Raw genomic sequence first — 22,186 nt, forward strand, 5'->3', positions numbered from 1 at the left:
CAGCAAGTCCTCAATGTTTGCGTTTCCCTGACACACATACACTCATTTCAGTTTCTTGGAATCCAGTCCAAATACAGTACATACATTGTGCTCGGTTGAGAGGTCTTTGGAAAGAGTGTCCATACATCCCAACCAGTTGGGGGCAGTCCCGGTTGTCACCATTTCACTTTGTTTCCTCCCGCTCTCCACAGTGGGGGACCCGAGTTATTTTTGCATTGTTAGGGGTTTAGTCGTGGATTTAAACACATTTAATGTGCTTCAATATCTTGCAATTATTATACTTACTGGTGATCAAACCGTCCTGTGTTTGGCAGACGGGAGTCTACTCATTCTGGTTCCTGTGTCTTTTGACATGACCCTCGTTCTGTTGGATATCAGAGCATCCACGCTTCCCGGCAGAAGAAGCGTCCATTTCCTGCCCCGGACTTGAAGTCAGCCTGTGTCTCCGGTAAGGCTTCGGACCATTTAATAACAATGGTTTGTGGAGACCACGATCTAGATGCTGGTGAAATGCACTACTGTTCAGTTTGCACCTACTTCTCAGCACCCTCCATGGGGATAAAAAAAAAAAAAATTAAAGAAAAACACATTGAGTGTCCACTGATAATCCAAATTCAATCTGAGACTGAGAGTTTTTTTACGCTACTTTATCGATTTCACTTCTTTCTCTCACCCCCAAATTCCCAGTTCTCAAAGACACCAACAGCATTTCTTCTTTGCATGATCCCACAGAATAACCGTATCCATTCACCATATAACCGTGGACTACTTAGTACTGCATGAAGTAGGAAAGGCGAGGAAGGAACTTTCTACTGTTCTGGCTCCACTGTGAAAATCTAAGAGCTGCTGTCAGCCGAAGCCAGTCTGCTCATGCCGAGGAGCTCTGAGCCATGGCACACTCCTTTGGAATATTTCCCTGGGCCTTCATGTCAGCTCCTGCAGTGTGTAGAATCTGCTAAGTCACACGCTGTCCTCCGTTTGTGTCCTCCGTGCTTTCAATGGATGTCATCTTGAGTCTTTGATTTTTGTTGTCATTGGTGTATGTGTTTGTGGAAAAGTATTGAGTCTTTGATGTGCGTGTAGCAGCTACTGAGCAAGGCTTTGAAGGCTAGTGGGCTGCAGGACTGCGCGGGAGGAGGGGGGGCGGCGGGGGTTGGGAGGGGGCGCTGGGCCGGGAGGGCCCCGTGGCAGCAGCTCGGCCTCTTGAGGCGTCCGGGGACGGCCACGGTCGTCTACGGCCATACCACCCTGAACGCGCCCGATCTCGTCTGATCTCGGAAGCTAAGCAGGGTCGGGCCCGGTTAGTACTTGGATGGGAGACCGCCTGGGAATACCGGGTGCTGTAGGCTTTTGCCTCTTCTTTTGTCCCGCCCGCCGGCCTGTCGGGGGTCGGGGGGTGGGGCTGGGGGTGGGCCGGTCCCTCCGCCCTCGGCCCTCCGCCCTCCGCGCCCGCCCTTGGCCCCGGTCGCCGCCCGCTGCGCCCGCCGGAGGCTTCCTCTCCTCTCCCCGGCTGCAGCACCACCGCCAGGCGGCGGCAGCGGCGGAGCATCCCAGCCGTTCCGTTCCGCCCAGCAGCGGAGCCCCAGCCCTGGGCCCACACCGGGCCGGGCGGCGGGATCCCTAAGTGCTGCTGGGTCTCCACCCCCCGGCCCCCCCGGGACAATCCCTACACCCGGCGCGGGACAGTCCACGGCCGCAAACCGTCCCCTGGGCCCCCGGACCCCCAGCCCACCGTGGACTTCCTCTCCGCCGCACACCCGGGCCTCGGGCCGGGGCTCCCGAGAGACACACCGGCGCACCGCACAGGGCAAGTGGCCGGCCGCCCGGGCAGAGAGGACACACAACAGCACACGGAGCACACGCACCCAAACCCAGACGCCCCACCCCCAAACCCCGCCCCACCGAGCAACAGGACAGCCGGCTCTGGGCCCCCCACCCCCACGCGGGTGCTGCTGCCACATGCAGGCCCTGAGGGGAAATCGAGGCAGAACAGTCCTCCCCAGACGGAGTGGGGTGGCGGGGTGGGGGGGACACTGCACGTCTTCAGGACCTCGGGGTGAAGGACCAGCCGCGCACACGGCCCTGCCTCCTTGTCCTGGCCCTGCCCCAAAGGCCCCTCTCCACCGTGCCCTCGCGTGGGGCGGCGGAGGGCCCTCTCGCGCGCACTCTCCGGCTCTGGCCCTCCGTCCCCACGCGTGGAAGTCTGTCCCTGCGCGCTTGCCCGTGGGGCTGCTCCTTGGGCTGCGGGACGGTGGTGCGTCCGCGGTTTGGGTGGGGGAGGGGGGATGCGCGCGAGACCCGTCAGTCTCCGCCTGCCCCGGATACGGACAGGTGGTCTAGCGAAGGGCCAGGGCGGCGGGAGGGACCGGACTGGGCAGGGAGGGACGCGTAGCAGCAGCTCGGCCTCTTGAGGCGTCCGGGGGCGGCCGCCGTCGTCTACGGCCATACCACCCTGAACGCGCCCGATCTCGTCTGATCTCGGAAGCTAAGCAGGGTCGGGCCCGGTTAGTACTTGGATGGGAGACCGCCTGGGAATACCGGGTGCTGTAGGCTTTTTGCTTTGCCTCTTTTTCTGTCCCGCCCGCCCTGGGCTGGGAAGGGGGGGCTCCTCCGCCCACCTCGGCTGGGAAAGGGGGGGGCCCTTCGCCCTCCACGCCCGTCCTGGCTCCCGCCCCCGCCCACCCCCACCCCGCCCCGGCAGGCCCGGATCCTGCCCCGTGGCCCCTGGAGAGAGGGTCAGATTTGAGATGTGGAGGCTCAGTCCCCGAGGCTGTCGGCCCTCAGACACCTGCCCCAGGTCCGGGCCTCCGGAACTGCTGACGGACCGGCTCTGAATTCAGGACAAATTCTAAAGTTGTCCAAGTACATGACCACGTTACCCTAGGAAAGGAAAAATTCGATCATATCCATATATGCAGAAGCATGGAATCTAAACAGTTGGCTATTCGTTCACGGGAAAGGAATTTAAGAATCCAGATGAGAAGACACCTAGAAACACTTTTCAAAAGTCTAAATCTTTAGAAAATATTCTTAAGGATTAAGAAGTAAAAACATTCTTTGGAAAGTCACGAGCAAGAACAGGGTGTTGATATGAAATTCTTCTGTTCAATACTGCAAGCGACGCTCTAAAAATATACTCAAACAGGGGAAGACACTAACAATATACGGGAAAGGAAAATCACCTTCTTCATTTTCCTCACCTCCTACGGTTCTCAAAATAGAATGTTTGCCAGTATGCATGGGAGACCTGTCGAAATCCTAAGTGAGTCCAGCAAGATAGCTCTATCTGAAATCAACATTCAATCGATAGTTTCAATATTTCTTATTTCCTAGCAAATACACAATGTTGAAGGCAATTTGTAAAAAGGATAACATGCAAAGTCACAGAAAATCTACATAGCACCTACGGGACAAAGGTGCCAACTTAGATGGAAAACTTAGTAACAACGTCAATGACGGCCCAAATCCATGGAGAGGCTCTACTATATTCCTAGATAGATGGACACGGAGTCCCCAAACTAATCATTTCCCCCAAATTAATAAATAGTGCAATTTAAACAGGGTTTATAACTAGAAATTTACAATCTGTTTCTTTCTCTCTTTCTTTTAATTTGGGAAATGGATATGTTAAAGAGCAATAATAGCAATTATTAGTTTTATTCTATTAGACCCAATTAACTGTACCAAAACTCTCTACCACTCGCCTTATAAAAATGGGAGTTTATTCATATGTCGGAAGCCGCTGTGTATCTTTTTCCGAAGGCATGGAACCGAAAAAACACTTCTCCCAAACAAATCCCATCTCGACTCTCATCATTTTGCTGGCTTTTCCTTTTAAAGCTTTTGCTCTCTGTTCCATGACTATCTCATTGAGGTAGTTTGTTAATTTCACAGTTTATATAACACATGTGGAGCCATTCTGGATTCATTCTGGCTAACTTGTGTTCCAGGGGAAACCTTCTGTTTGGGGAATACGCCTTGCTTACACAGGAAGCTGCAGTTCATCAGCACTTCTATAGAATGGCACTGCACGAGTCAATCAAAGTATCTTTATCCGATCTTTGACTAGGTCCATGTACACGGGGCTCCCGTGAGTATTACTCTGGATGTTTCCTGGTCACGTGTGCCCTATCTTCTCTCTGGTACGTGCTACTCAGAGAATATGCTTGTTCCTAAATTATGCCAGTGTTCATTCATATCCATTTATGCTACATTGTTTTCCAAATGGTTCTATAATTTCACCTCCCATATCAGCAGTGTGCGTGTTAAGAGTTCTCCTCCCAGCCAACACAGTGATCAGTGTTTTAAGTTTCCTCAATCTGGTGAGTTTGGAACTACATCTTGCTTCATTTTTTATTTTGTGTTTCCTTGATTAATAATGAGGATACAGTGTCAAACGCGTATTAAGCCTATTACACATAGATATTCTGTAGCAGTGATATTTTGCCAATTGTATGCGCTACAGATCCCTTGTCCTGTTTGCAACTTGTTTTGTACCGTGTTTATGGTATCTTTGGAAACTTTTTGTTATGGAAAATTTGAAATATAAACAAAAACAGAAAGAATACTATAATACCTACTCACTACCCTGACTCAAGAAATCATCAACCCTTGGTCAGATCTTGTTTCTTTTATACCCCTCCTACCTTAAGTTCATGATCCCCTTAACGATATCCCTCCATCGACAAAAAGTCAATATGTTTCTATCAAAGGTAGAGGCTTTCTTTCCTTTTTAAATGTAACCGCAGCCACATTATTCCATCTAAGAATCTAACCGTATTGGAGAGAACAGCAAGTCCTCAAGGTTTGCGTTTCCCTGAGACACATACACTCATTTCAGTTTCTTGGAATCCAGTCCAAATACAGTACATACATTGTGCTCGGTTGAGAGGTCTTTGGAAAGAGTGTCCATACATCCCAACCAGTTGGGGGCAGTCCCGGTTGTCACCATTTCACTTTGTTTCCTCCCGCTCTCCACAGTGGGGGATCCGAGTTATTTTTGCATTGTTAGGGGTTTAGTCGTGGATTTAAACACATTTAATGTGCTTCAATATCTTGCAATTATTATACTTACTGGTGATCAAACCGTCCTGTGTTTGGCAGACGGGAGTCTACTCATTCTGGTTCCTGTGTCTTTTGACATGACCCTCGTTCTGTTGGATATCAGAGCATCCACGCTTCCCGGCAGAAGAAGCGTCCATTTCCTGCCCCGGACTTGAAGTCAGCCTGTGTCTCCGGTAAGGCTTCGGACCATTTAATAACAATGGTTTGTGGAGACCACGATCTAGATGCTGGTGAAATGCACTACTGTTCAGTTTGCACCTACTTCTCAGCACCCTCCATGGGGATAAAAAAAAAAAAAAATTAAAGAAAAACACATTGAGTGTCCACTGATAATCCAAATTCAATCTGAGACTGAGAGTTTTTTTACGCTACTTTATCGATTTCACTTCTTTCTCTCACCCCCAAATTCCCAGTTCTCAAAGACACCAACAGCATTTCTTCTTTGCATGATCCCACAGAATAATCGTATCCATTCACCATATAACCGTGGACTACTTAGTACTGCATGAAGTAGGAAAGGCGAGGAAGGAACTTTCTACTGTTCTGGCTCCACTGTGAAAATCTAAGAGCTGCTGTCAGCCGAAGCCAGTCTGCTCATGCCGAGGAGCTCTGAGCCATGGCACACTCCTTTGGAATATTTCCCTGGGCCTTCATGTCAGCTCCTGCAGTGTGTAGAATCTGCTAAGTCACACGCTGTCCTCCGTTTGTGTCCTCCGTGCTTTCAATGGATGTCATCTTGAGTCTTTGATTTTTGTTGTCATTGGTGTATGTGTTTGTGGAAAAGTATTGAGTCTTTGATGTGCGTGTAGCAGCTACTGAGCAAGGCTTTGAAGGCAAGTGGGCTGCAGGACTGCGCGGGAGGGGGGGGGCGGCGGGGGTTGGGAGGGGGCGCTGGGCCGGGAGGGCCCCGTGGCAGCAGCTCGGCCTCTTGAGGCGTCCGGGGACGGCCACGGTCGTCTACGGCCATACCACCCTGAACGCGCCCGATCTCGTCTGATCTCGGAAGCTAAGCAGGGTCGGGCCTGGTTAGTACTTGGATGGGAGACCGCCTGGGAATACCGAGTGCTGTAGGCTTTTGCCTCTTCTTTTGTCCCGCCCGCCGGCCTGTCGGGGGTCGAGGGGTGGGGCTGGGGGTGGGCCCGTCCCTCCGCCCTCGGCCCTCGGCCCTCCGCCCTCCGCCCTCCGCGCCCGCCCCCGGCCCCGGTCGCCGCCCGCTGTCCCCGCCGGAGGCTTCCTCTCCTCTCCCCGGCTGCAGCACCACCGCCAGGCGGCGGCAGCGGCGGAGCATCCCAGCCGTCCCGTTCCGCCCAGCAGCGGAGCCCCAGCCCTGGGCCCACACCGGGCCGGGCGGCGGGATCCCTAAGTGCTGCTGGGTCTCCACCCCCCGGCCCCCCCGGGACAATCCCTACACCCGGCGCGGGACAGTCCACGGCGGCAAACCGTCCCCTGGGCCCCCGGACCCCCAGCCCACCGTGGACTTCCTCTCCGCCGCACACCCGGGCCTCGGGCCGGGGCTCCCGAGAGACACACCGGCGCACCGCACAGGGCAAGTGGCCGGCCGCCCGGGCAGAGAGGACACACAACAGCACAGGGAGCACGCGCACCCAAACCCAAACGCCCCACCCCCAAACCCCGCCCCACCGAGCAACAGGACAGCCGGCTCTGGGCCCCCCACCCCCACGCGGGTGCTGCTGCCACATGCAGGCCCTGAGGGGAAATCGAGGCAGAACAGTCCTCCCCAGACGGAGGTGGGGTGGCGGGGTGGGGGGGACACTGCACGTCTTCAGGACCTCGGGGTGAAGGACCAGCCGCGCACACGGCCCTGCCTCCTTGTCCTGGCCCTGCCCCAAAGCCCCTCTCCACCGTGCCCTCGCGTGGGGCGGCGGAGGGCCCTCTCGCGCGCACTCTCCGGCTCTGGCCCTCCGTCCCCACGCGTGGAAGTCTGTCCCTGCGCGCTTGCCCGTGGGGCTGCTCCTTGGGCTGCGGGACGGTGGTGCGTCCGCGGTTTGGGTGGGGGAGGGGGGATGCGCGCGAGACCCGTCAGTCTCCGCCTGCCCCGGATACGGACAGGTGGTCTAGCGAAGGGCCAGGGCGGCGGGAGGGACCGGACTGGGCAGGGAGGGACGCGTAGCAGCAGCTCGGCCTCTTGAGGCGTCCGGGGGCGGCCGCCGTCGTCTACGGCCATACCACCCTGAACGCGCCCGATCTCGTCTGATCTCGGAAGCTAAGCAGGGTCGGGCCCGGTTAGTACTTGGATGGGAGACCGCCTGGGAATACCGGGTGCTGTAGGCTTTTGCCTCTTCTTTTGTCCCGCCCGCCGGCCTGTCGGGGGTCGGGGGGTCGGGCTGGGGGTGGGCCGGTCCCTCCGCCCTCGGCCCTCCGCCCTCCGCGCCCGCCCTTGGCCCCGGTCGCCGCCCGCTGCGCCCGCCGGAGGCTTCCTCTCCTCTCCCCGGCTGCAGCACCACCGCCAGGCGGCGGCAGCGGCGGAGCATCCCAGCCGTTCCGTTCCGCCCAGCAGCGGAGCCCCAGCCCTGGGCCCACACCGGGCCGGGCGGCGGGATCCCTAAGTGCTGCTGGGTCTCCACCCCCCGGCCCCCCCGGGACAATCCCTACACCCGGCGCGGGACAGTCCACGGCCGCAAACCGTCCCCTGGGCCCCCGGACCCCCAGCCCACCGTGGACTTCCTCTCTGCCGCACACCCGGGCCTCGGGCCGGGGCTCCCGAGAGACACACCGGCGCACCGCACAGGGCAAGTGGCCGGCCGCCCGGGCAGAGAGGACACACAACAGCACACGGAGCACACGCACCCAAACCCAGACGCCCCACCCCCAAACCCCGCCCCACCGAGCAACAGGACAGCCGGCTCTGGGCCCCCCACCCCCACGCGGGTGCTGCTGCCACATGCAGGCCCTGAGGGGAAATCGAGGCAGAACAGTCCTCCCCAGACGGAGTGGGGTGGCGGGGTGGGGGGGACACTGCACGTCTTCAGGACCTCGGGGTGAAGGACCAGCCGCGCACACGGCCCTGCCTCCTTGTCCTGGCCCTGCCCCAAAGCCCCTCTCCACCGTGCCCTCGCGTGGGGCGGCGGAGGGCCCTCTCGCGCGCACTCTCCGGCTCTGGCCCTCCGTCCCCACGCGTGGAAGTCTGTTCCTGCGCGCTTGCCCGTGGGGCTGCTCCTTGGGCTGCGGGAAGGTGGTGCGTCCGCGGTTTGGGTGGGGGAGGGGGGATGCGCGCGAGACCCGTCAGTCTCCGCCTGCCCCGGATACGGACAGGTGGTCTAGCGAAGGGCCAGGGCGGCGGGAGGGACCGGACTGGGCAGGGAGGGACGCGTAGCAGCAGCTCGGCCTCTTGAGGCGTCCGGGGGCGGCCGCCGTCGTCTACGGCCATACCACCCTGAACGCGCCCGATCTCGTCTGATCTCGGAAGCTAAGCAGGGTCGGGCCTGGTTAGTACTTGGATGGGAGACCGCCTGGGAATACCGGGTGCTGTAGGCTTTTGCCTCTTCTTTTGTCCCGCCCGCCGGCCTGTCGGGGGTCGGGGGGTGGGGCTGGGGGTGGGCCGGTCCCTCCGCCCTCGGCCCTCCGCCCTCCGCGCCCGCCCTTGGCCCCGGTCGCCGCCCGCTGCGCCCGCCGGAGGCTTCCTCTCCTCTCCCCGGCTGCAGCACCACCGCCAGGCGGCGGCAGCGGCGGAGCATCCCAGCCGTTCCGTTCCGCCCAGCAGCGGAGCCCCAGCCCTGGGCCCACACCGGGCGGGGCGGCGGGATCCCTAAGTGCTGCTGGGTCTCCACCCCCCGGCCCCCCCGGGACAATCCCTACACCCGGCGCGGGACAGTCCACGGCCGCAAACCGTCCCCTGGGCCCCCGGACCCCCAGCCCACCGTGGACTTCCTCTCCGCCGCACACCCGGGCCTCGGGCCGGGGCTCCCGAGAGACACACCGGCGCACCGCACAGGGCAAGTGGCCGGCCGCCCGGGCAGAGAGGACACACAACAGCACACGGAGCACACGCACCCAAACCCAAACGCCCCACCCCCAAACCCCGCCCCACCGAGCAAAAGGACAGCCGGCTCTGGGCCCCCCACCCCCACGCGGGTGCTGCTGCCACATGCAGGCCCTGAGGGGAAATCGAGGCAGAACAGTCCTCCCCAGACGGAGTGGGGTGGCGGGGTGGGGGGGACACTGCACGTCTTCAGGACCTCGGGGTGAAGGACCAGCCGCGCACACGGCCCTGCCTCCTTGTCCTGGCCCTGCCCCAAAGCCCCTCTCCACCGTGCCCTCGCGTGGGGCGGCGGAGGGCCCTCTCGCGCGCACTCTCCGGCTCTGGCCCTCCGTCCCCACGCGTGGAAGTCTGTCCCTGCGCGCTTGCCCGTGGGGCTGCTCCTTGGGCTGCGGGACGGTGGTGCGTCCGCGGTTTGGGTGGGGGAGGGGGGATGCGCGCGAGACCCGTCAGTCTCCGCCTGCCCCGGATACGGACAGGTGGTCTAGCGAAGGGCCAGGGCGGCGGGAGGGACCGGACTGGGCAGGGAGGGACGCGTAGCAGCAGCTCGGCCTCTTGAGGCGTCCGGGGGCGGCCGCCGTCGTCTACGGCCATACCACCCTGAACGCGCCCGATCTCGTCTGATCTCGGAAGCTAAGCAGGGTCGGGCCCGGTTAGTACTTGGATGGGAGACCGCCTGGGAATACCAGGTGCTGTAGGCTTTTTGCTTTGCCTCTTTTTCTGTCCCGCCCGCCCTGGGCTGGGAAGGGGGGGCTCCTCCGCCCACCTCGGCTGGGAAAGGGGGGGGGGGCCCTTCGCCCTCCACGCCCGTCCTGGCTCCCGCCCCCGCCCACCCCCACCCCGCCCCGGCAGGCCCGGATCCTGCCCCGTGGCCCCTGGAGAGAGGGTCAGATTTGAGATGTGGAGGCTCAGTCCCCGAGGCTGTCGGCCCTCAGACACCTGCCCCAGGTCCGGGCCTCCGGAACTGCTGACGGACCGGCTCTGAATTCAGGACAAATTCTAAAGTTGTCCAAGTACATGACCACGTTACCCTAGGAAAGGAAAAATTCGATCATATCCATATATGCAGAAGCATAGAATCTAAACAGTTGGCTATTCGTTCACGGGAAAGGAATTTAAGAATCCAGATGAGAAGACACCTAGAAACACTTTTCAAAAGTCTAAATCTTTAGAAAATATTCTTAAGGATTAAGAAGTAAAAACATTCTTTGGAAAGTCACGAGCAAGAACAGGGTGTTGATATGAAATTCTTCTGTTCAATACTGCAAGCGACGCTCTAAAAATATACTCAAACAGGGGAAGACACTAACAATATACGGGAAAGGAAAATCACCTTCTTCATTTTCCTCACCTCCTACGGTTCTCAAAATAGAATGTTTGCCAGTATGCATGGGAGACCTGTCGAAATCCTAAGTGAGTCCAGCAAGATAGCTCTATCTGAAATCAACATTCAATCGATAGTTTCAATATTTCTTATTTCCTAGCAAATACACAATGTTGAAGGCAATTTGTAAAAAGGATAACATGCAAAGTCACAGAAAATCTACATAGCACCTACGGGACAAAGGTGCCAACTTAGATGGAAAACTTAGTAACAACGTCAATGACGGCCCAAATCCATGGAGAGGCTCTACTATATTCCTAGATAGATGGACACGGAGTCCCCAAACTAATCATTTCCCCCAAATTAATAAATAGTGCAATTTAAACAGGGTTTATAACTAGAAATTTACAATCTGTTTCTTTCTCTCTTTCTTTTAATTTGGGAAATGGATATGTTAAAGAGCAATAATAGCAATTATTAGTTTTATTCTATTAGACCCAATTAACTGTACCAAAACTCTCTACCACTCGCCTTATAAAAATGGGAGTTTATTCATATGTCGGAAGCCGCTGTGTATCTTTTTCCGAAGGCATGGAACCGAAAAAACACTTCTCCCAAACAAATCCCATCTCGACTCTCATCATTTTGCTGGCTTTTCCTTTTAAAGCTTTTGCTCTCTGTTCCATGACTATCTCATTGAGGTAGTTTGTTAATTTCACAGTTTATATAACACATGTGGAGCCATTCTGGATTCATTCTGGCTAACTTGTGTTCCAGGGGAAACCTTCTGTTTGGGGAATACGCCTTGCTTACACAGGAAGCTGCAGTTCATCAGCACTTCTATAGAATGGCACTGCACGAGTCAATCAAAGTATCTTTATCCGATCTTTGACTAGGTCCATGTACACGGGGCTCCCGTGAGTATTACTCTGGATGTTTCCTGGTCACGTGTGCCCTATCTTCTCTCTGGTACGTGCTACTCAGAGAATATGCTTGTTCCTAAATTATGCCAGTGTTCATTCATATCCATTTATGCTACATTGTTTTCCAAATGGTTCTATAATTTCACCTCCCATATCAGCAGTGTGCGTGTTAAGAGTTCTCCTCCCAGCCAACACAGTGATCAGTGTTTTAAGTTTCCTCAATCTGGTGAGTTTGGAACTACATCTTGCTTCATTTTTTATTTTGTGTTTCCTTGATTAATAATGAGGATACAGTGTCAAACGCGTATTAAGCCTATTACACATAGATATTCTGTAGCAGTGATATTTTGCCAATTGTATGCGCTACAGATCCCTTGTCCTGTTTGCAACTTGTTTTGTACCGTGTTTATGGTATCTTTGGAAACTTTTTGTTATGGAAAATTTGAAATATAAACAAAAACAGAAAGAATATATAATACCTACTCACTACCCTGACTCAAGAAATCATCAACCCTTGGTCAGATCTTGTTTCTTTTATACCCCTCCTACCTTAAGTTCATGATCCCCTTAACGATATCCCTCCATCGACAAAAAGTCAATATGTTTCTATCAAAGGTAGAGGCTTTCTTTCCTTTTTAAATGTAACCGCAGCCACATTATTCCATCTAAGAATCTAACCGTATTGGAGAGAACAGCAAGTCCTCAATGTTTGCGTTTCCCTGACACACATACACTCATTTCAGTTTCTTGGAATCCAGTCCAAATACAGTACATACATTGTGCTCGGTTGAGAGGTCTTTGGAAAGAGTGTCCATACATCCCAACCAGTTGGGGGCAGTCCCGGTTGTCACCATTTCACTTTGTTTCCTCCCGCTCTCCACAGTGGGGGACCCGAGTTATTTTTGCATTGTTAGGGGTTTAGTCGTGGATTTAAACACATTTAATGTGCTTCAATATCTTGCAATTATTATACTTACTGGTGATCAAACCGTCCTGTGTTTGGCAGACGGGAGTCTACTCATTCTGGTTCCTGTGTCTTTTGACATGACCCTCGTTCTGTTGGATATCAGAGCATCCACGCTTCCCGGCAGAAGAAGCGTCCATTTCCTGCCCCGGACTTGAAGTCAGCCTGTGTCTCCGGTAAGGCTTCGGACCATTTAATAACAATGGTTTGTGGAGACCACGATCTAGATGCTGGTGAAATGCACTACTGTTCAGTTTGCACCTACTTCTCAGCACCCTCCATGGGGATAAAAAAAAAAAAATTAAAGAAAAACACATTGAGTGTCCACTGATAATCCAAATTCAATCTGAGACTGAGAGTTTTTTTACGCTACTTTATCGATTTCACTTCTTTCTCTCACCCCCAAATTCCCAGTTCTCAAAGACACCAACAGCATTTCTTCTTTGCATGATCCCACAGAATAATCGTATCCATTCACCATATAACCGTGGACTACTTAGTACTGCATGAAGTAGGAAAGGCGAGGAAGGAACTTTCTACTGTTCTGGCTCCACTGTGAAAATCTAAGAGCTGCTGTCAGCCGAAGCCAGTCTGCTCATGCCGAGGAGCTCTGAGCCATGGCACACTCCTTTGGAATATTTCCCTGGGCCTTCATGTCAGCTCCTGCAGTGTGTAGAATCTGCTAAGTCACACGCTGTCCTCCGTTTGTGTCCTCCGTGCTTTCAATGGATGTCATCTTGAGTCTTTGATTTTTGTTGTCATTGGTGTATGTGTTTGTGGAAAAGTATTGAGTCTTTGATGTGCGTGTAGCAGCTACTGAGCAAGGCTTTGAAGGCTAGTGGGCTGCAGGACTGCGCGGGAGGAGGGGGGGCGGCGGGGGTTGGGAGGGGGCGCTGGGCCGGGAGGGCCCCGTGGCAGCAGCTCGGCCTCTTGAGGCGTCCGGGGACGGCCACGGTCGTCTACGGCCATACCACCCCGAACGCGCCCGATCTCGTCTGATCTCGGAAGCTAAGCAGGGTCGGGCCTGGTTAGTACTTGGATGGGAGACCGCCTGGGAATACCGGGTGCTGTAGGCTTTTGCCTCTTCTTTTGTCCCGCCCGCCGGCCTGTCGGGGGTCGGGGGGTGGGGCTGGGGGTGGGCCGGTCCCTCCGCCCTCGGCCCTCCGCCCTCCGCGCCCGCCCTTGGCCCCGGTCGCCGCCCGCTGCGCCCGCCGGAGGCTTCCTCTCCTCTCCCCGGCTGCAGCACCACCGCCAGGCGGCGGCAGCGGCGGAGCATCCCAGCCGTTCCGTTCCGCCCAGCAGCGGAGCCCCAGCCCTGGGCCCACACCGGGCCGGGCGGCGGGATCCCTAAGTGCTGCTGGGTCTCCACCCCCCGGCCCCCCCGGGACAATCCCTACACCCGGCGCGGGACAGTCCACGGCCGCAAACCGTCCCCTGGGCCCCCGGACCCCCAGCCCACCGTGGACTTCCTCTCCGCCGCACACCCGGGCCTCGGGCCGGGGCTCCCGAGAGACACACCGGCGCACCGCACAGGGCAAGTGGCCGGCCGCCCGGGCAGAGAGGACACACAACAGCACACGGAGCACACGCACCCAAACCCAGACGCCCCACCCCCAAACCCCGCCCCACCGAGCAACAGGACAGCCGGCTCTGGGCCCCCCACCCCCACGCGGGTGCTGCTGCCACATGCAGGCCCTGAGGGGAAATCGAGGCAGAACAGTCCTCCCCAGACGGAGTGGGGTGGCGGGGTGGGGGGGACACTGCACGTCTTCAGGACCTCGGGGTGAAGGACCAGCCGCGCACACGGCCCTGCCTCCTTGTCCTGGCCCTGCCCCAAAGCCCCTCTCCACCGTGCCCTCGCGTGGGGCGGCGGAGGGCCCTCTCGCGCGCACTCTCCGGCTCTGGCCCTCCGTCCCCACGCGTGGAAGTCTGTCCCTGCGCGCTTGCCCGTGGGTCTGCTCCTTGGGCTGCGGGACGGTGGTGCGTCCGCGGTTTGGGTGGGGGAGGGGGGATGCGCGCGAGACCCGTCAGTCTCCGCCTGCCCCGGATACGGACAGGTGGTCTAGCGAAGGGCCAGGGCGGCGGGAGGGACCGGACTGGGCAGGGAGGGACGCGTAGCAGCAGCTCGGCCTCTTGAGGCGTCCGGGGACGGCCGCCGTCGTCTACGGCCATACCACCCTGAACGCGCCCGATCTCGTCTGATCTCGGAAGCTAAGCAGGGTCGGGCCCGGTTAGTACTTGGATGGGAGACCGCCTGGGAATACCGGGTGCTGTAGGCTTTTTGCTTTGCCTCTTTTTCTGTCCCGCCCGCCCTGGGCTGGGAAGGGGGGGCTCCTCCGCCCACCTCGGCTGGGAAAGGGGGGGGGGCCCTTCGCCCTCCACGCCCGTCCTGGCTCCCGCCCCCGCCCACCCCCACCCCGCCCCGGCAGGCCCGGATCCTGCCCCGTGGCCCCTGGAGAGAGGGTCAGATTTGAGATGTGGAGGCTCAGTCCCCGAGGCTGTCGGCCCTCAGACACCTGCCCCAGGTCCGGGCCTCCGGAACTGCTGACGGACCGGCTCTGAATTCAGGACAAATTCTAAAGTTGTCCAAGTACATGACCACGTTACCCTAGGAAAGGAAAAATTCGATCATATCCATATATGCAGAAGCATAGAATCTAAACAGTTGGCTATTCGTTCACGGGAAAGGAATTTAAGAATCCAGATGAGAAGACACCTAGAAACACTTTTCAAAAGTCTAAATCTTTAGAAAATATTCTTAAGGATTAAGAAGTAAAAACATTCTTTGGAAAGTCACGAGCAAGAACAGGGTGTTGATATGAAATTCTTCTGTTCAATACTGCAAGCGACGCTCTAAAAATATACTCAAACAGGGGAAGACACTAACAATATACGGGAAAGGAAAATCACCTTCTTCATTTTCCTCACCTCCTACGGTTCTCAAAATAGAATGTTTGCCAGTATGCATGGGAGACCTGTCGAAATCCTAAGTGAGTCCAGCAAGATAGCTCTATCTGAAATCAACATTCAATCGATAGTTTCAATATTTCTTATTTCCTAGCAAATACACAATGTTGAAGGCAATTTGTAAAAAGGATAACATGCAAAGTCACAGAAAATCTACATAGCACCTACGGGACAAAGGTGCCAACTTAGATGGAAAACTTAGTAACAACGTCAATGACGGCCCAAATCCATGGAGAGGCTCTACTATATTCCTAGATAGATGGACACGGAGTCCCCAAACTAATCATTTCCCCCAAATTAATAAATAGTGCAATTTAAACAGGGTTTATAACTAGAAATTTACAATCTGTTTCTTTCTCTCTTTCTTTTAATTTGGGAAATGGATATGTTAAAGAGCAATAATAGCAATTATTAGTTTTATTCTATTAGACCCAATTAACTGTACCAAAACTCTCTACCACTCGCCTTATAAAAATGGGAGTTTATTCATATGTCGGAAGCCGCTGTGTATCTTTTTCCGAAGGCATGGAACCGAAAAAACACTTCTCCCAAACAAATCCCATCTCGACTCTCATCATTTTGCTGGCTTTTCCTTTTAAAGCTTTTGCTCTCTGTTCCATGACTATCTCATTGAGGTAGTTTGTTAATTTCACAGTTTATATAACACATGTGGAGCCATTCTGGATTCATTCTGGCTAACTTGTGTTCCAGGGGAAACCTTCTGTTTGGGGAATACGCCTTGCTTACACAGGAAGCTGCAGTTCATCAGCACTTCTATAGAATGGCACTGCACGAGTCAATCAAAGTATCTTTATCCGATCTTTGACTAGGTCCATGTACACGGGGCTCCCGTGAGTATTACTCTGGATGTTTCCTGGTCACGTGTGCCCTATCTTCTCTCTGGTACGTGCTACTCAGAGAATATGCTTGTTCCTAAATTATGCCAGTGTTCATTCATATCCATTTATGCTACATTGTTTTCCAAATGGTTCTATAATTTCACCTCCCATATCAGCAGTGTGCGTGTTAAGAGTTCTCCTCCCAGCCAACACAGTGATCAGTGTTTTAAGTTTCCTCAATCTGGTGAGTTTGGAACTACATCTTGCTTCATTTTTTATTTTGTGTTTCCTTGATTAATAATGAGGATACAGTGTCAAACGCGTATTAAGCCTATTACACATAGATATTCTGTAGCAGTGATATTTTGCCAATTGTATGCGCTACAGATCCCTTGTCCTGTTTGCAACTTGTTTTGTACCGTGTTTATGGTATCTTTGGAAACTTTTTGTTATGGAAAATTTGAAATATAAACAAAAACAGAAAGAATATATAATACCTACTCACTACCCTGACTCAAGAAATCATCAACCCTTGGTCAGATCTTGTTTCTTTTATACCCCTCCTACCTTAAGTTCATGATCCCCTTAACGATATCCCTCCATCGACAAAAAGTCAATATGTTTCTATCAAAGGTAGAGGCTTTCTTTCCTTTTTAAATGTAACCGCAGCCACATTATTCCATCTAAGAATCTAACCGTATTGGAGAGAACAGCAAGTCCTCAATGTTTGCGTTTCCCTGACACACATACACTCATTTCAGTTTCTTGGAATCCAGTCCAAATACAGTACATACATTGTGCTCGGTTGAGAGGTCTTTGGAAAGAGTGTCCATACATCCCAACCAGTTGGGGGCAGTCCCGGTTGTCACCATTTCACTTTGTTTCCTCCCGCTCTCCACAGTGGGGGACCCGAGTTATTTTTGCATTGTTAGGGGTTTAGTCGTGGATTTAAACACATTTAATGTGCTTCAATATCTTGCAATTATTATACTTACTGGTGATCAAACCGTCCTGTGTTTGGCAGACGGGAGTCTACTCATTCTGGTTCCTGTGTCTTTTGACATGACCCTCGTTCTGTTGGATATCAGAGCATCCACGCTTCCCGGCAGAAGAAGCGTCCATTTCCTGCCCCGGACTTGAAGTCAGCCTGTGTCTCCGGTAAGGCTTCGGACCATTTAATAACAATGGTTTGTGGAGACCACGATCTAGATGCTGGTGAAATGCACTACTGTTCAGTTTGCACCTACTTCTCAGCACCCTCCATGGGGATAAAAAAAAAAAAATTAAAGAAAAACACATTGAGTGTCCACTGATAATCCAAATTCAATCTGAGACTGAGAGTTTTTTTACGCTACTTTATCGATTTCACTTCTTTCTCTCACCCCCAAATTCCCAGTTCTCAAAGACACCAACAGCATTTCTTCTTTGCATGATCCCACAGAATAATCGTATCCATTCACCATATAACCGTGGACTACTTAGTACTGCATGAAGTAGGAAAGGCGAGGAAGGAACTTTCTACTGTTCTGGCTCCACTGTGAAAATCTAAGAGCTGCTGTCAGCCGAAGCCAGTCTGCTCATGCCGAGGAGCTCTGAGCCATGGCACACTCCTTTGGAATATTTCCCTGGGCCTTCATGTCAGCTCCTGCAGTGTGTAGAATCTGCTAAGTCACACGCTGTCCTCCGTTTGTGTCCTCCGTGCTTTCAATGGATGTCATCTTGAGTCTTTGATTTTTGTTGTCATTGGTGTATGTGTTTGTGGAAAAGTATTGAGTCTTTGATGTGCGTGTAGCAGCTACTGAGCAAGGCTTTGAAGGCTAGTGGGCTGCAGGACTGCGCGGGAGGAGGGGGGGCGGCGGGGGTTGGGAGGGGGCGCTGGGCCGGGAGGGCCCCGTGGCAGCAGCTCGGCCTCTTGAGACGTCCGGGGACGGCCACGGTCGTCTACGGCCATACCACCCTGAACGCGCCCGATCTCGTCTGATCTCGGAAGCTAAGCAGGGTCGGGCCTGGTTAGTACTTGGATGGGAGACCGCCTGGGAATACCGGGTGCTGTAGGCTTTTGCCTCTTCTTTTGTCCCGCCCGCCGGCCTGTCGGGGGTCGGGGGGTGGGGCTGGGGGTGGGCCGGTCCCTCCGCCCTCGGCCCTCCGCCCTCCGCGCCCGCCCTTGGCCCCGGTCGCCGCCCGCTGCGCCCGCCGGAGGCTTCCTCTCCTCTCCCCGGCTGCAGCACCACCGCCAGGCGGCGGCAGCGGCGGAGCATCCCAGCCGTTCCGTTCCGCCCAGCAGCGGAGCCCCAGCCCTGGGCCCACACCGGGCCGGGCGGCGGGATCCCTAAGTGCTGCTGGGTCTCCACCCCCCGGCCCCCCCGGGACAATCCCTACACCCGGCGCGGGACAGTCCACGGCCGCAAACCGTCCCCTGGGCCCCCGGACCCCCAGCCCACCGTGGACTTCCTCTCCGCCGCACACCCGGGCCTCGGGCCGGGGCTCCCGAGAGACACACCGGCGCACCGCACAGGGCAAGTGGCCGGCCGCCCGGGCAGAGAGGACACACAACAGCACACGGAGCACACGCACCCAAACCCAGACGCCCCACCCCCAAACCCCGCCCCACCGAGCAACAGGACAGCCGGCTCTGGGCCCCCCACCCCCACGCGGGTGCTGCTGCCACATGCAGGCCCTGAGGGGAAATCGAAGCAGAACAGTCCTCCCCAGACGGAGTGGGGTGGCGGGGTGGGGGGGACACTGCACGTCTTCAGGACCTCGGGGTGAAGGACCAGCCGCGCACACGGCCCTGCCTCCTTGTCCTGGCCCTGCCCCAAAGCCCCTCTCCACCGTGCCCTCGCGTGGGGCGGCGGAGGGCCCTCTCGCGCGCACTCTCCGGCTCTGGCCCTCCGTCCCCACGCGTGGAAGTCTGTCCCTGCGCGCTTGCCCGTGGGGCTGCTCCTTGGGCTGCGGGACGGTGGTGCGTCCGCGGTTTGGGTGGGGGAGGGGGGATGCGCGCGAGACCCGTCAGTCTCCGCCTGCCCCGGATACGGACAGGTGGTCTAGCGAAGGGCCAGGGCGGCGGGAGGGACCGGACTGGGCAGGGAGGGACGCGTAGCAGCAGCTCGGCCTCTTGAGGCGTCCGGGGGCGGCCGCCGTCGTCTACGGCCATACCACCCTGAACGCGCCCGATCTCGTCTGATCTCGGAAGCTAAGCAGGGTCGGGCCTGGTTAGTACTTGGATGGGAGACCGCCTGGGAATACCGGGTGCTGTAGGCTTTTGCCTCTTCTTTTGTCCCGCCCGCCGGCCTGTCGGGGGTCGGGGGGTGGGGCTGGGGGTGGGCCGGTCCCTCCGCCCTCGGCCCTCCGCCCTCCGCGCCCGCCCTTGGCCCCGGTCGCCGCCCGCTGCGCCCGCCGGAGGCTTCCTCTCCTCTCCCCGGCTGCAGCACCACCGCCAGGCGGCGGCAGCGGCGGAGCATCCCAGCCGTTCCGTTCCGCCCAGCAGCGGAGCCCCAGCCCTGGGCCCACACCGGGCCGGGCGGCGGGATCCCTAAGTGCTGCTGGGTCTCCACCCCCCGGCCCCCCCGGGACAATCCCTACACCCGGCGCGGGACAGTCCACGGCCGCAAACCGTCCCCTGGGCCCCCGGACCCCCAGCCCACCGTGGACTTCCTCTCCGCCGCACACCCGGGCCTCGGGCCGGGGCTCCCGAGAGACACACCGGCGCACCGCACAGGGCAAGTGGCCGGCCGCCCGGGCAGAGAGGACACACAACAGCACACGGAGCACACGCACCCAAACCCAAACGCCCCACCCCCAAACCCCGCCCCACCGAGCAACAGGACAGCCGGCTCTGGGCCCCCCACCCCCACGCGGGTGCTGCTGCCACATGCAGGCCCTGAGGGGAAATCGAGGCAGAACAGTCCTCCCCAGACGGAGTGGGGTGGCGGGGTGGGGGGGACACTGCACGTCTTCAGGACCTCGGGGTGAAGGACCAGCCGCGCACACGGCCCTGCCTCCTTGTCCTGGCCCTGCCCCAAAGCCCCTCTCCACCGTGCCCTCGCGTGGGGCGGCGGAGGGCCCTCTCGCGCGCACTCTCCGGCTCTGGCCCTCCGTCCCCACGCGTGGAAGTCTGTCCCTGCGCGCTTGCCCGTGGGGCTGCTCCTTGGGCTGCGGGACGGTGGTGCGTCCGCGGTTTGGGTGGGGGAGGGGGGATGCGCGCGAGACCCGTCAGTCTCCGCCTGCCCCGGATACGGACAGGTGGTCTAGCGAAGGGCCAGGGCGGCGGGAGGGACCGGACTGGGCAGGGAGGGACGCGTAGCAGCAGCTCGGCCTCTTGAGGCGTCCGGGGGCGGCCGCCATCGTCTACGGCCATACCACCCTGAACGCGCCCGATCTCGTCTGATCTCGGAAGCTAAGCAGGGTCGGGCCCGGTTAGTACTTGGATGGGAGACCGCCTGGGAATACCGGGTGCTGTAGGCTTTTTGCTTTGCCTCTTTTTCTGTCCCGCCCGCCCTGGGCTGGGAAGGGGGGGCTCCTCCGCCCACCTCGGCTGGGAAAGGGGGGGGGGCCCTTCGCCCTCCACGCCCGTCCTGGCTCCCGCCCCCGCCCACCCCCACCCCGCCCCGGCAGGCCCGGATCCTGCCCCGTGGCCCCTGGAGAGAGGGTCAGATTTGAGATGTGGAGGCTCAGTCCCCGAGGCTGTCGGCCCTCAGACACCTGCCCCAGGTCCGGGCCTCCGGAACTGCTGACGGACCGGCTCTGAATTCAGGACAAATTCTAAAGTTGTCCAAGTACATGACCACGTTACCCTAGGAAAGGAAAAATTCGATCATATCCATATATGCAGAAGCATAGAATCTAAACAGTTGGCTATTCGTTCACGGGAAAGGAATTTAAGAATCCAGATGAGAAGACACCTAGAAACACTTTTCAAAAGTCTAAATCTTTAGAAAATATTCTTAAGGATTAAGAAGTAAAAACATTCTTTGGAAAGTCACGAGCAAGAACAGGGTGTTGATATGAAATTCTTCTGTTCAATACTGCAAGCGACGCTCTAAAAATATACTCAAACAGGGGAAGACACTAACAATATACGGGAAAGGAAAATCACCTTCTTCATTTTCCTCACCTCCTACGGTTCTCAAAATAGAATGTTTGCCAGTATGCATGGGAGACCTGTCGAAATCCTAAGTGAGTCCAGCAAGATAGCTCTATCTGAAATCAACATTCAATCGATAGTTTCAATATTTCTTATTTCCTAGCAAATACACAATGTTGAAGGCAATTTGTAAAAAGGATAACATGCAAAGTCACAGAAAATCTACATAGCACCTACGGGACAAAGGTGCCAACTTAGATGGAAAACTTAGTAACAACGTCAATGACGGCCCAAATCCATGGAGAGGCTCTACTATATTCCTAGATAGATGGACACGGAGTCCCCAAACTAATCATTTCCCCCAAATTAATAAATAGTGCAATTTAAACAGGGTTTATAACTAGAAATTTACAATCTGTTTCTTTCTCTCTTTCTTTTAATTTGGGAAATGGATATGTTAAAGAGCAATAATAGCAATTATTAGTTTTATTCTATTAGACCCAATTAACTGTACCAAAACTCTCTACCACTCGCCTTATAAAAATGGGAGTTTATTCATATGTCGGAAGCCGCTGTGTATCTTTTTCCGAAGGCATGGAACCGAAAAAACACTTCTCCCAAACAAATCCCATCTCGACTCTCATCATTTTGCTGGCTTTTCCTTTTAAAGCTTTTGCTCTCTGTTCCATGACTATCTCATTGAGGTAGTTTGTTAATTTCACAGTTTATATAACACATGTGGAGCCATTCTGGATTCATTCTGGCTAACTTGTGTTCCAGGGGAAACCTTCTGTTTGGGGAATACGCCTTGCTTACACAGGAAGCTGCAGTTCATCAGCACTTCTATAGAATGGCACTGCACGAGTCAATCAAAGTATCTTTATCCGATCTTTGACTAGGTCCATGTACACGGGGCTCCCGTGAGTATTACTCTGGATGTTTCCTGGTCACGTGTGCCCTATCTTCTCTCTGGTACGTGCTACTCAGAGAATATGCTTGTTCCTAAATTATGCCAGTGTTCATTC

The 22,186-nt window shown here is 55.9% G+C and overlaps 11 non-coding genes across 11 annotated transcripts; all 11 read left to right on the forward strand.

The window, feature by feature from the left end:
• The first annotated feature begins 1,230 nt into the window (after positions 1–1,230).
• Positions 1,231–1,349, forward strand: LOC138394851 (5S ribosomal RNA). The gene has a single exon (XR_011235376.1). It is a non-coding gene; the product is annotated as a 5S ribosomal RNA (ribosomal RNA).
• A 1,085-nt stretch (positions 1,350–2,434) lies between these two features.
• Positions 2,435–2,553, forward strand: LOC138394852 (5S ribosomal RNA). The gene has a single exon (XR_011235377.1). It is a non-coding gene; the product is annotated as a 5S ribosomal RNA (ribosomal RNA).
• A 3,466-nt stretch (positions 2,554–6,019) lies between these two features.
• Positions 6,020–6,138, forward strand: LOC138394883 (5S ribosomal RNA). Its single transcript, XR_011235407.1, has one exon. It is a non-coding gene; the product is annotated as a 5S ribosomal RNA (ribosomal RNA).
• A 1,099-nt stretch (positions 6,139–7,237) lies between these two features.
• Positions 7,238–7,356, forward strand: LOC138394853 (5S ribosomal RNA). The gene has a single exon (XR_011235378.1). It is a non-coding gene; the product is annotated as a 5S ribosomal RNA (ribosomal RNA).
• A 1,084-nt stretch (positions 7,357–8,440) lies between these two features.
• On the forward strand, positions 8,441–8,559 carry LOC138394810 (5S ribosomal RNA). The gene has a single exon (XR_011235337.1). It is a non-coding gene; the product is annotated as a 5S ribosomal RNA (ribosomal RNA).
• A 1,084-nt stretch (positions 8,560–9,643) lies between these two features.
• On the forward strand, positions 9,644–9,762 carry LOC138394806 (5S ribosomal RNA). The gene has a single exon (XR_011235333.1). It is a non-coding gene; the product is annotated as a 5S ribosomal RNA (ribosomal RNA).
• A 3,467-nt stretch (positions 9,763–13,229) lies between these two features.
• LOC138394865 (5S ribosomal RNA) lies at positions 13,230–13,348 on the forward strand. The gene has a single exon (XR_011235390.1). It is a non-coding gene; the product is annotated as a 5S ribosomal RNA (ribosomal RNA).
• A 1,084-nt stretch (positions 13,349–14,432) lies between these two features.
• On the forward strand, positions 14,433–14,551 carry LOC138394854 (5S ribosomal RNA). Its single transcript, XR_011235379.1, has one exon. It is a non-coding gene; the product is annotated as a 5S ribosomal RNA (ribosomal RNA).
• Positions 14,552–18,017: 3,466 nt separating this feature from the next.
• On the forward strand, positions 18,018–18,136 carry LOC138394811 (5S ribosomal RNA). Its single transcript, XR_011235338.1, has one exon. It is a non-coding gene; the product is annotated as a 5S ribosomal RNA (ribosomal RNA).
• Positions 18,137–19,220: 1,084 nt separating this feature from the next.
• On the forward strand, positions 19,221–19,339 carry LOC138394813 (5S ribosomal RNA). The gene has a single exon (XR_011235340.1). It is a non-coding gene; the product is annotated as a 5S ribosomal RNA (ribosomal RNA).
• A 1,084-nt stretch (positions 19,340–20,423) lies between these two features.
• LOC138394855 (5S ribosomal RNA) lies at positions 20,424–20,542 on the forward strand. Its single transcript, XR_011235380.1, has one exon. It is a non-coding gene; the product is annotated as a 5S ribosomal RNA (ribosomal RNA).
• The last annotated feature ends 1,644 nt before the right edge of the window (positions 20,543–22,186 follow it).

The sequence above is a fragment of the Eulemur rufifrons genome, chromosome 14 (assembly GCF_041146395.1).
Source record: "Eulemur rufifrons isolate Redbay chromosome 14, OSU_ERuf_1, whole genome shotgun sequence".
Taxonomy (NCBI): domain Eukaryota; kingdom Metazoa; phylum Chordata; class Mammalia; order Primates; family Lemuridae; genus Eulemur; species Eulemur rufifrons.